Here is an 8,738-nt window from a genome sequence, read left to right as displayed (position 1 = left end):
TTGTTATGCAGTGTCCCATTGTACGAATAGTCCACAATTGATCTGTTTTGCTGTTGACGGGCATCAGGGTTGTTTTCAGGGAGGAAGGCTGCCGTGAACACTCATGCATATGCCTTTTGGACATATTTATTTACTCCTCTTGGACATACAGACCTAGGGGTGTTGCTGAATCATAAGGGAAATGTAGATTCAGCTTTAGTATGTATTGCCAAATAGTTTCCAAAGGGGTTGTACCAATTTATTCTCTTACCAATAATGTATGGGAGTTCTAGTTGCTCCACATTCTCATCAACACTTGATATTGTCAGCCTTTTAACATTTTAGCTATTCTGGTTGCACTATGCTCTTGTAATCCTCATATCACCCCCAAGAGGTAGATGTGTGTGTGTGTGTGTGGATACTGTTGGCCAGTGACTGACCTCATCAATATCCTCTCTAGCTACCTTCTAGGCAAGGGGGGCACTGTGTAAAGTTCTGGCGAATGAGACAGCAGAGACTGCCCACTGGGTAAAACTTCTGGGAACACCTTGGCTTTCCAAGAACAGACTCAGGTTGCTCATCCTTCATTCCTTTACTTTCTTCTTCTACCTGGCACATGGACATGATGTCATCCATGGAACAATATATTCCATGAGGCCACAACAGGAGGAAAACGCCAACAAAATCACAGAGACCCTAGCCATGACATCATTAAGCCAGTGAAAAAACCCAAGCAGCCCCCTGTGTTGAGACTTCCTGTAAGACAAAGTCCCCTAACCTACCATTGGTCTGGTTTCCTATTACTTGCAACCAAGAGCATTCTTTGGCAATATCTGACTATCTCCACTCCGCACCTGAGGAAAGAGAGGCTCAGGCAGTTCAATTGAAGCAACGATGTGCAAGGAACACTAGGGAATGGAGAAGGTTCTGAGACGCATGGAGTTGACAGGAAATGAGAGCCCTCTGCTTGAGAGGACCTAAGGGGATGTGGTACCCTTTCTGAAGGCTCAGGAGTGGAAATAAGGCTGCTATAAGGACCTCTGTGAAGATCAGGATATCTCTCTGGACAAATTTTACAAAGTATCCTTCCTCCAAGTAAAGTCAACCTCAAGTCAGGGTGCCCCTTTTACTCTAGTACAGTGGCCCTGAAAGGAAACATTCTGGGAAGGTCAAGAAGTGTGCTTTGTATAGAAAAAGAGGTTCTGAGGCCACAGAGGAAACATCTAAAACAAGGACCTATGTGGGTGGGACCAGGGATAGGGAAGCCTGAAGCACCAAGGAGTGATGGAATGGCTGAGTGGGGGAGTGTTACAGGCAGGGCAGGCATGGGCCCAGGATGAAAATTGAGTTTAGATCCTGATGGGAAGAGCCTGGCATCCATATCTTCATTCTGCCCCAACTCCCTTTGGTGGCAGCATCTGCTGAAGGTCCCTGAGCAATCCTGGCCTGGTCTCAGAGAATGGTGAAGATGTCCCAAGATTTTTGATGGGGCAGCTGGATGTTGAGCTGGCCATAGGACATCTCTGTGGGCAGAGTGTCCCTACACCCAAAACATGATTGTGCTTACCATCCCCATGTGTGAAACTGCCTCCTGCCCCCAAGGAAGCTCCCCGAACAGGGATTATAACTAATTTTCTTTTCTATCCCTAGGGATGAGTACTGGGTTGGGAATATGAAAACCTAGGCCTCCCCTGACTTGTTCATTAATGTGCTGTGTGACCCTGGACAAATCAGTCAGCCTCTCTGGGCCTCAGTATCATTATGTCTAAAATAGAGCATGGACTTGATCTTTGAGGCCCTTCTAGCCCTACTACCCATGATTCTCTACCTCTTCTCTCTAACCCACCTGGTACGTATAATTACATTACATGAGTACACCACATCTTGTTATCCTGTTGATGGACCTTCAGGTTGCTTCCAATATTTCACATTTACAAACAGTGATGCAATGAACAGTGTTGTGCATGTCTTCTCATGCACATGTGTGATATTCTCTTGGGTATAGACTTGTGAACAGAATTGGTGGGCATGCACAGCTTCAACTTTGCAAGTTATTGCTAATTGGCTCCGCAGAGAGGTTGTGTGTATTTACTTCTCCCCTACGAACAAAGCATGAGAAGTCCTCGTACTCCTCATTGTTGTCAAACATTTGGTATTGGCAGACTTATCAATGTTGTGATTGAGATATAGCATATGTACAGTTAAGTAAATAAAATGCACCTGTCCTAAGCGTCCAGCTTCATGTATTTTTACTTTTGTTAAAACCATGTAACCTCTACCCAGACTATTTTCAGATCCCTAGGTGGCTCCTTCATGTCCCTTCCCAGTTAGATTCCCCAGTCCCCCTGCCAAAGTAACAACTGTCCTAATTTCTATAAACATACTTTAGTTTTGCTTGTTCTTGAACTTCATACAACTGGAATTATCCAGCATGTACTCTTTTTTGTTTGGCTTCTCTCACTCAGTTTAGTATCTGAGATTCATCCATGTTAAAAAAAAAAAAGAGTAGTTTACTTTGAGGAATTGCCTCACATGATTACAGAGATGGAGTCTCATGATCTGCCATCCTCAAGCTGGAGACCCAGGAAACCTAGTGGTGTAATTCAGTCCAAGAGCATGAGAAGACCAATGTCCCAGCTCAAACAAGTAGTCAGGAAGGGAACAAATCCTCCCATCCTCCACCTTTTGTTCTCTTCAGGCCCTCAATGGATTGGATGATGCCCACCCACATTGAGGAAGACAATCTACTTTACTGAGACCACTGATTCAAATGCTACTCTCATCTGGAAACACACAGAGACACCCAGAAATAATGTTTAATTTGGACACCCTGTGGCCCAATCAAGTTGACACATAAAATTAACTATCACAAAGGGTGAGGGTGGCAGGTACTCTTTGCCAACCAGAGCAGAGTCAGGAGGGGGATCTGATGTTGGGCCTGCCCCTTCCTTTTCGACTCCCATGGTGCCTAATAGAGGCACTGCACTCAGTAGAAGCTCAAGAAACTTGATAAAGTGACTAATTTCATGGGGACATCCCCCAATAATAACAGTTCAATATTGAGCACCAACATATGTGGGGCACTTTTTATTCATGACTTCATCTTTCCCTCTTGACAACCCCAGGAATCCATGCCATTGTCCCTTCTATAAAGGTGGAAACAAACCCACAGAGGCCCTCCTTGGTCTGCCTTAGATCCTAGAAAAATGAAGTGCAGTGGGTTGACAGTGGCCCCTCAAAAGATATACCTGTGTCCTAACTCTAGAACCAGAATTGCAGGTGCAATTCAGTTAAGGATCTTGAGATGAGTTTATCTGGATGGGCCCTAAATCCTCAATCCAAGATAAGCATCCTCAGAAGAGACAAGAAGAGGGAAGAGACAGAGGGACAAGAGGGGGCCATGGGAAGATGGAGATAGAGATTGGAGGGAAGTGGCCATAAACCGCTGAACTCTCAGAGCCACCAGAAGTTGGAAGAGGCAAGAAAGGATTCTCCCTTAGAGCCTTCAGAGCAAGTATGGCCCTGTTGACACCTTGATTTTGGACTCTGGTCTCCATCACTCTGCAAGAAAAATTTCAGTTGTTTTATACCACCAGTCCACAATAAGTTGGTGCAGCCACAGAAAAGGAACACGTGAGGATGGTGGAAAAGGCAAAGGAAAAGGAGAGTCGGCCTCCCCTGCTGAAGCTCACGGTTCTCCATCTCCTGGCAGCTTTATGACTGACCCAGTTTCCTCTCCTTTGCCCCTAGTTCATTTCACTGCAGCCTCAACGGTGTCCTCGTCACTCCTGGAATGTGCCAGGCATATTCTCACCTAAGGTCTTGGTGCTTGCTGCTCCCTTTGCCCAAAATATATGTCTTCCCCTCAACACTCAGGTCTCTGTTCCTCAGACAGGCCTCCCTGACCTCCTCTCTAGAGTATCTCCCATCTCTCAAGTCAGGAGACCCTCTCATTTTCCTTCATGGCACTCACCACCACTTGATGTGATGTTTTGTCCATGATATATGTGTTTGTGTATATAATACCCCCTCCAACTAAAACATTAGCTCCTCTAGGACAGGGGCTTTATCCCCAGCCTCTAGCATAGTTCCTGGTCCATGGTAGGTATTCAATAAATATTTGAATCAATAGCTCACTTCGACAGCACATAGACTAAAATTGGAATAATACAGAGAAGATTAGCGTGGCCCCTGTGACAGGCAAATTCATGAAGTGCCCCATACATTTGTATGTTAACTAACTGGAATTAAAATTAAAGCTTAAAAAAAAAGGAATAAACTAGATGACTAAAAAAAAAAATGTGAACGAATGAACAAATTACCTACTAATAGCGATGGGAATGAGGAGGAGGAGAGCCCAGATGTGGAGCTGTCATCCAAGATGAAGAAGCAACTCTCTGTGGGAAGCTGTTGGCCCTAAGAGGGCCCCTGGTTCTCAGCCCAAGTGTGATTAGGAACCTCAGAAAAGCCTTTCTCCACACCACTCCACCTGGCTTGCCTTGTCTTTCCAGCTGGCCACAGTTCCCAAGGGTTCATTTGATTCAAACATGCTGGGAAGGTTTAAAAGCATTCTTTGTTTCTACATCTTCTCATTTTTTCCGCATCAAGCATGGACAGATATGTTTCAGAAAACACACATACTCATGCACATACATACACAAAATCTAACACATACGCTTGGCCATATCCCACACTCTCATGGACCTTCATGGCTCAATCTACCCACAGCCAGTAGTAACTGTGCACAGCTGTGGACATACACTCACCTTCCGTCATTCTCACTCCCCTGTCTCACATGCTCATACTTACCCATGGTCCTGCATGTGCTGTCCTGCATGGGCAGGCCTCCACTCAAGATGCCCACCTGGATAAGTGCTCATCCTGACACATATACTCACTCATTCAGCTCCTCTGGGCATGTGTGCATGGACCCACGTGCACACACATTCTTGAACATAACTCCAGGCTTCCTCACACATATACAAACAGGCAATGGCCTGGTATGGTGACTCACACTCGTCAGAGCTTAGCATGATGACCTATCCCAACAACAGTGATATTGACTGAACACTGGCCATGTGCCAGTTACCCTGCTCTTTGGGACCTTGACTCATTCAATCCTCAGAGCAATCACACGGAACAGGTGCTATTATTAGTCTCATTTTATAGATGAGGAAACGAGACTCAGAGTCATGAAGGGTACTGCCGGGATTCTAACCCAGGCATCTGACTCCAGAGCTCCCCACCTCCTTATTTGGTGTAGTAGAGTATACTTTTTCAAAAGTGATCACATCAATATCTCCCATCCCTCATGCTCTTCTAGAACCTTGTCACTCTCCAATCAAATGGTAGAATCTATGGCCCCTTCTCTTGAATTTGACTAGGTCTTTGTGACTGCTTCAAATAACAGTATGGTGGAAGTGATGCCGATATAAATTCCAAGGCTGGATCATAAAAGGTGATACCAAAAAATGGCCAAGACATGGAAACACCTGAGTATACATCGATGGATGAATGGATAAAGAAAAAAAAAGCCACTTTTTCCCACACAATGGAATATTATTCAGTCATAAAAAGAAGGAAATCCTGGGACGCCTGAGTGGCTCAGTCAGTTAGGTGTCTGACTCTTGGTTTCGGCTCAGGTCATGCTCTCAGGGTTGTGAGATGGAGCCCCGCACCAGGCTCTGTGCTGGGCGTGGAGCCTGCTTCGGATTCTCTTTCTCTTTCTCCCTCTGCCCCTCCCCTCATTCACATGTGCACACGCTCTCTCTGTGTTTTTTTCTTTTCTTTTTTTAAAGATTTTATCTATTTGACAGAGAGAGAGCGCACAAACAGGGGGAGCAGCAGGCAGAGGGAGAAGCAGGCTCCCCTCTGAGCAGGGAGCCCGATGCGGGGCTCGATCCCAGGACCCTGGGAGCATGGCCCGAGCTGAAGGCAGATGCTTAACCAACTGAGCCACCCAGGCACCCCTCTCTCTCTAAAATAAATAAATCTTAAAAAAAAAAAAAACGAAGAAAATCCTGCCATTGGGGACAACATGGATGGACTCAAGGGCATTATAAGTGAAATAAGTCAGACAGAGAAAGGCATGTCTTGCTTGTATGTGGAATGTCAAAAAGCCAAACTCATAGAAACAGAGTAGAATGGTGGTTGCCAGGGGCTGGGAGGTAGGGGAAATGGGGAGATGTTGGTCAGAGGGCATAAACTTCCAGTTATAAGATGAGTAAGTTCTGGGATCTAATGTAGTTAACAACTCTGTATTGTATACCTGAAAGTTGCTAAGAGAGTAGATCTTAAAGGTTCTCATCACCACCATTACCACCACAAGAAAAAAATTACTGATAATTAAGTGAGGTGAATGATGGCTATACAGTTAACTAACCTTATTGTGTTCATCTTTTCACAATACGTATGATTGTCAAATCATCACATTGTACATTTTGTTTTTTTAAAGATTTTATTTATTTGACAGAGAGAGAGAGCACAAGCAGCGGGGGGGGGGGGGGGGGGGGGGCGGCAGGCAGAGGGAGAGGGAAAAGCAGGCTCCTCGCTGAGCAGGGAGCCCGACCAGGGGGCTGGCTCATGACCTGAGTCGAAGGCAGACACTTAACCAATTGAGCTACCCAGGTGCCCCTGTATACTTTAAACTTACACAACATTCTTTGTCAATTATATCTCCATAAAGCTAGAAAAAAAATTTTTTTAAAGAATAGTTAAAAGGAGCGCCTGGATGGCTCAGTCAGTTAAGCGTCTGCCTTCGGCTCGGGTCATGATCTCAGGGTCCTGGGGTTGAGCCTCATGTTGGGCTACCGGCTCAGTGGGGAGTCTGTTTCTCTTTCCCTCTGCCCCTCCCCACCACTTGTCCTCTCTCTCTCTCTCAAATAAATGGATAAAACCTTTTTTCTTTTTTTTATTAAAAGATTTTATTTATTTATTTGACAGAGAGAGACACAGCAAGAGAGGGACCACAAGCAGGGGGAGTGGGAGAGGGAGAAGCAGGCTTCCCGTGGAGCAGGGAGCCCGATGCGGGGCTCAATCCCAGGACCCCGGGACCACGACCCGAGCCGAAGGCAGACGTCTAACGACTGAGCCACCCAGGCGCCCCAGGGATAAAATCTTAAAAAGAAAAAAAAAAAAAAAACAGTTAAAAAGAATAAAAGGTGATGCCAATTCTGCCTGGCTCTCTCTTGGGACACTCCCCCTTGGAACCCAGCTACCATGCTAGGAGGAAGCCCAGGCCCCATGGAGAGGCCACATGCAGTTTCCTACTGACAGCCTCACTGAGGTCCCAGCTGATAGCCAGCACCAGCTGGCAGCCACGTGTGTGAGGAAGCCTTTAAGATGACACCAGTCCAGCCACCATCTAACCGCAACCACACAGGAGGCCAAGAGCAAGAACTGCCCAGCTGAGCTCAATCAACCCCCACACCAAAAGATAATAATAAGGTTTATTGTTGTTTTATGCCACCAAGCATGGGTGGTTTGGTACATAGCAGTAGATAAATGGATGCCAAGGCAGAGACTTACCAACATTTAGCCTCAGACCGCCATGGGTAAGTGATGCCAAGCTCTTTGTCCTCCCTCCGGACCCTCCTCTTCTACCCCCAGGAGCCAGGATCTCAGAGCGCAATACTCATCATCTGATCCTCATACCACATGACCACCGGACGTCAAACCTCCTATCTGGGTGTGAGCTGTGGGGATAAGCTTCAGGCAAGTGCTTATCCCTATTTACTCTTCTGTCAAATGTGTAATAATTCCAGTCCTGTCCACCTCAAAGGGAGGCTACAAGGATCCATCCTGGAAGCTTGAGTTTAAGGGGCTGTTATTATTATTATTATTTTAAGATCTTATTTATTTATTTGACAGAGAGAGAGACAGCGAGAGCAGGAACACAAGCAGGGGGAGTAGGAGAGGGAGAAGCAGTCTTCCCCCCCTTCCCCCCCCGCCCCGAGCAGGGAGCCCGACGCAGGGCTCGATCCCAGGACCCTGAGATCATGACCTGAGCCAAAGGCAGACGCTTAATGACTGAGCCACCCAGGCGCTCCTAAGGGGTTATATTTTTTTATAAAGATTTTATTAAGTAATCTCCACACCCTTCTTGAACTCACAACCCCAAGATCAAGAGTCACACGCTCTACTGACTGAGCCAGCCAGGTGCTCCTAAGGGGTTATTTTTAATGCTTGCATTTTAGGATCTCGGTGGCAACTAAAAGATAGGTTATAACCTATCACATTTATAACCAACACAGGAAGTCCTGCAATGTGGGGACATCAAGGATAGGGGCAAACAACTCAGTGGTTGCTGTGCAAATGAGAATGGCAACCAGTGGCCACTGGGATGATCCTGGACCGTTGAGAAAAGTAAGTCAGGGATCAGACTGGCAGAACAACTAAAGTGGACCTGGGGCGGGGATGTATGTTGGCCTAGAGAACTTAAACACCATCTAAAGAGGACAGTTAACATCCAGCTTGCCCACCCATTGCTATATGACAACACCACTCAATTGCCATACCTGATCATCTTTTCAAGAGAACCTCGAAATATGGATTTTCATTTGAACTCTCCCAATTTAAAAAAATTGGCAAGTAATTCATATTTTATACTTTTTGGGGGGCCCTATAACACACTTTACTAAGCTGTTTGCCAAAACCAAAACAATACAATGTGGTCTCTAAGGGCACACTAGTGGAAAGTTCTTCTTGGACAGGAGGCTCCAGGATGCTTAGATGAATTTTGAAAGGAGTGGAGAGGGGGC

General features: G+C 45.9%; 1 pseudogene; it reads left to right on the top strand.

The window, feature by feature from the left end:
- The first annotated feature begins 4,110 nt into the window (after positions 1 to 4,110).
- On the top strand, positions 4,111 to 4,207 carry LOC113938795 (annotated as a pseudogene).
- The last annotated feature ends 4,531 nt before the right edge of the window (positions 4,208 to 8,738 follow it).

The sequence above is a fragment of the Zalophus californianus genome, chromosome 8 (genome assembly GCF_009762305.2).
Source record: "Zalophus californianus isolate mZalCal1 chromosome 8, mZalCal1.pri.v2, whole genome shotgun sequence".
Taxonomy (NCBI): Eukaryota; Metazoa; Chordata; class Mammalia; order Carnivora; family Otariidae; genus Zalophus; species Zalophus californianus.
This window is presented reverse-complemented; position numbering and strand designations above follow the sequence as displayed.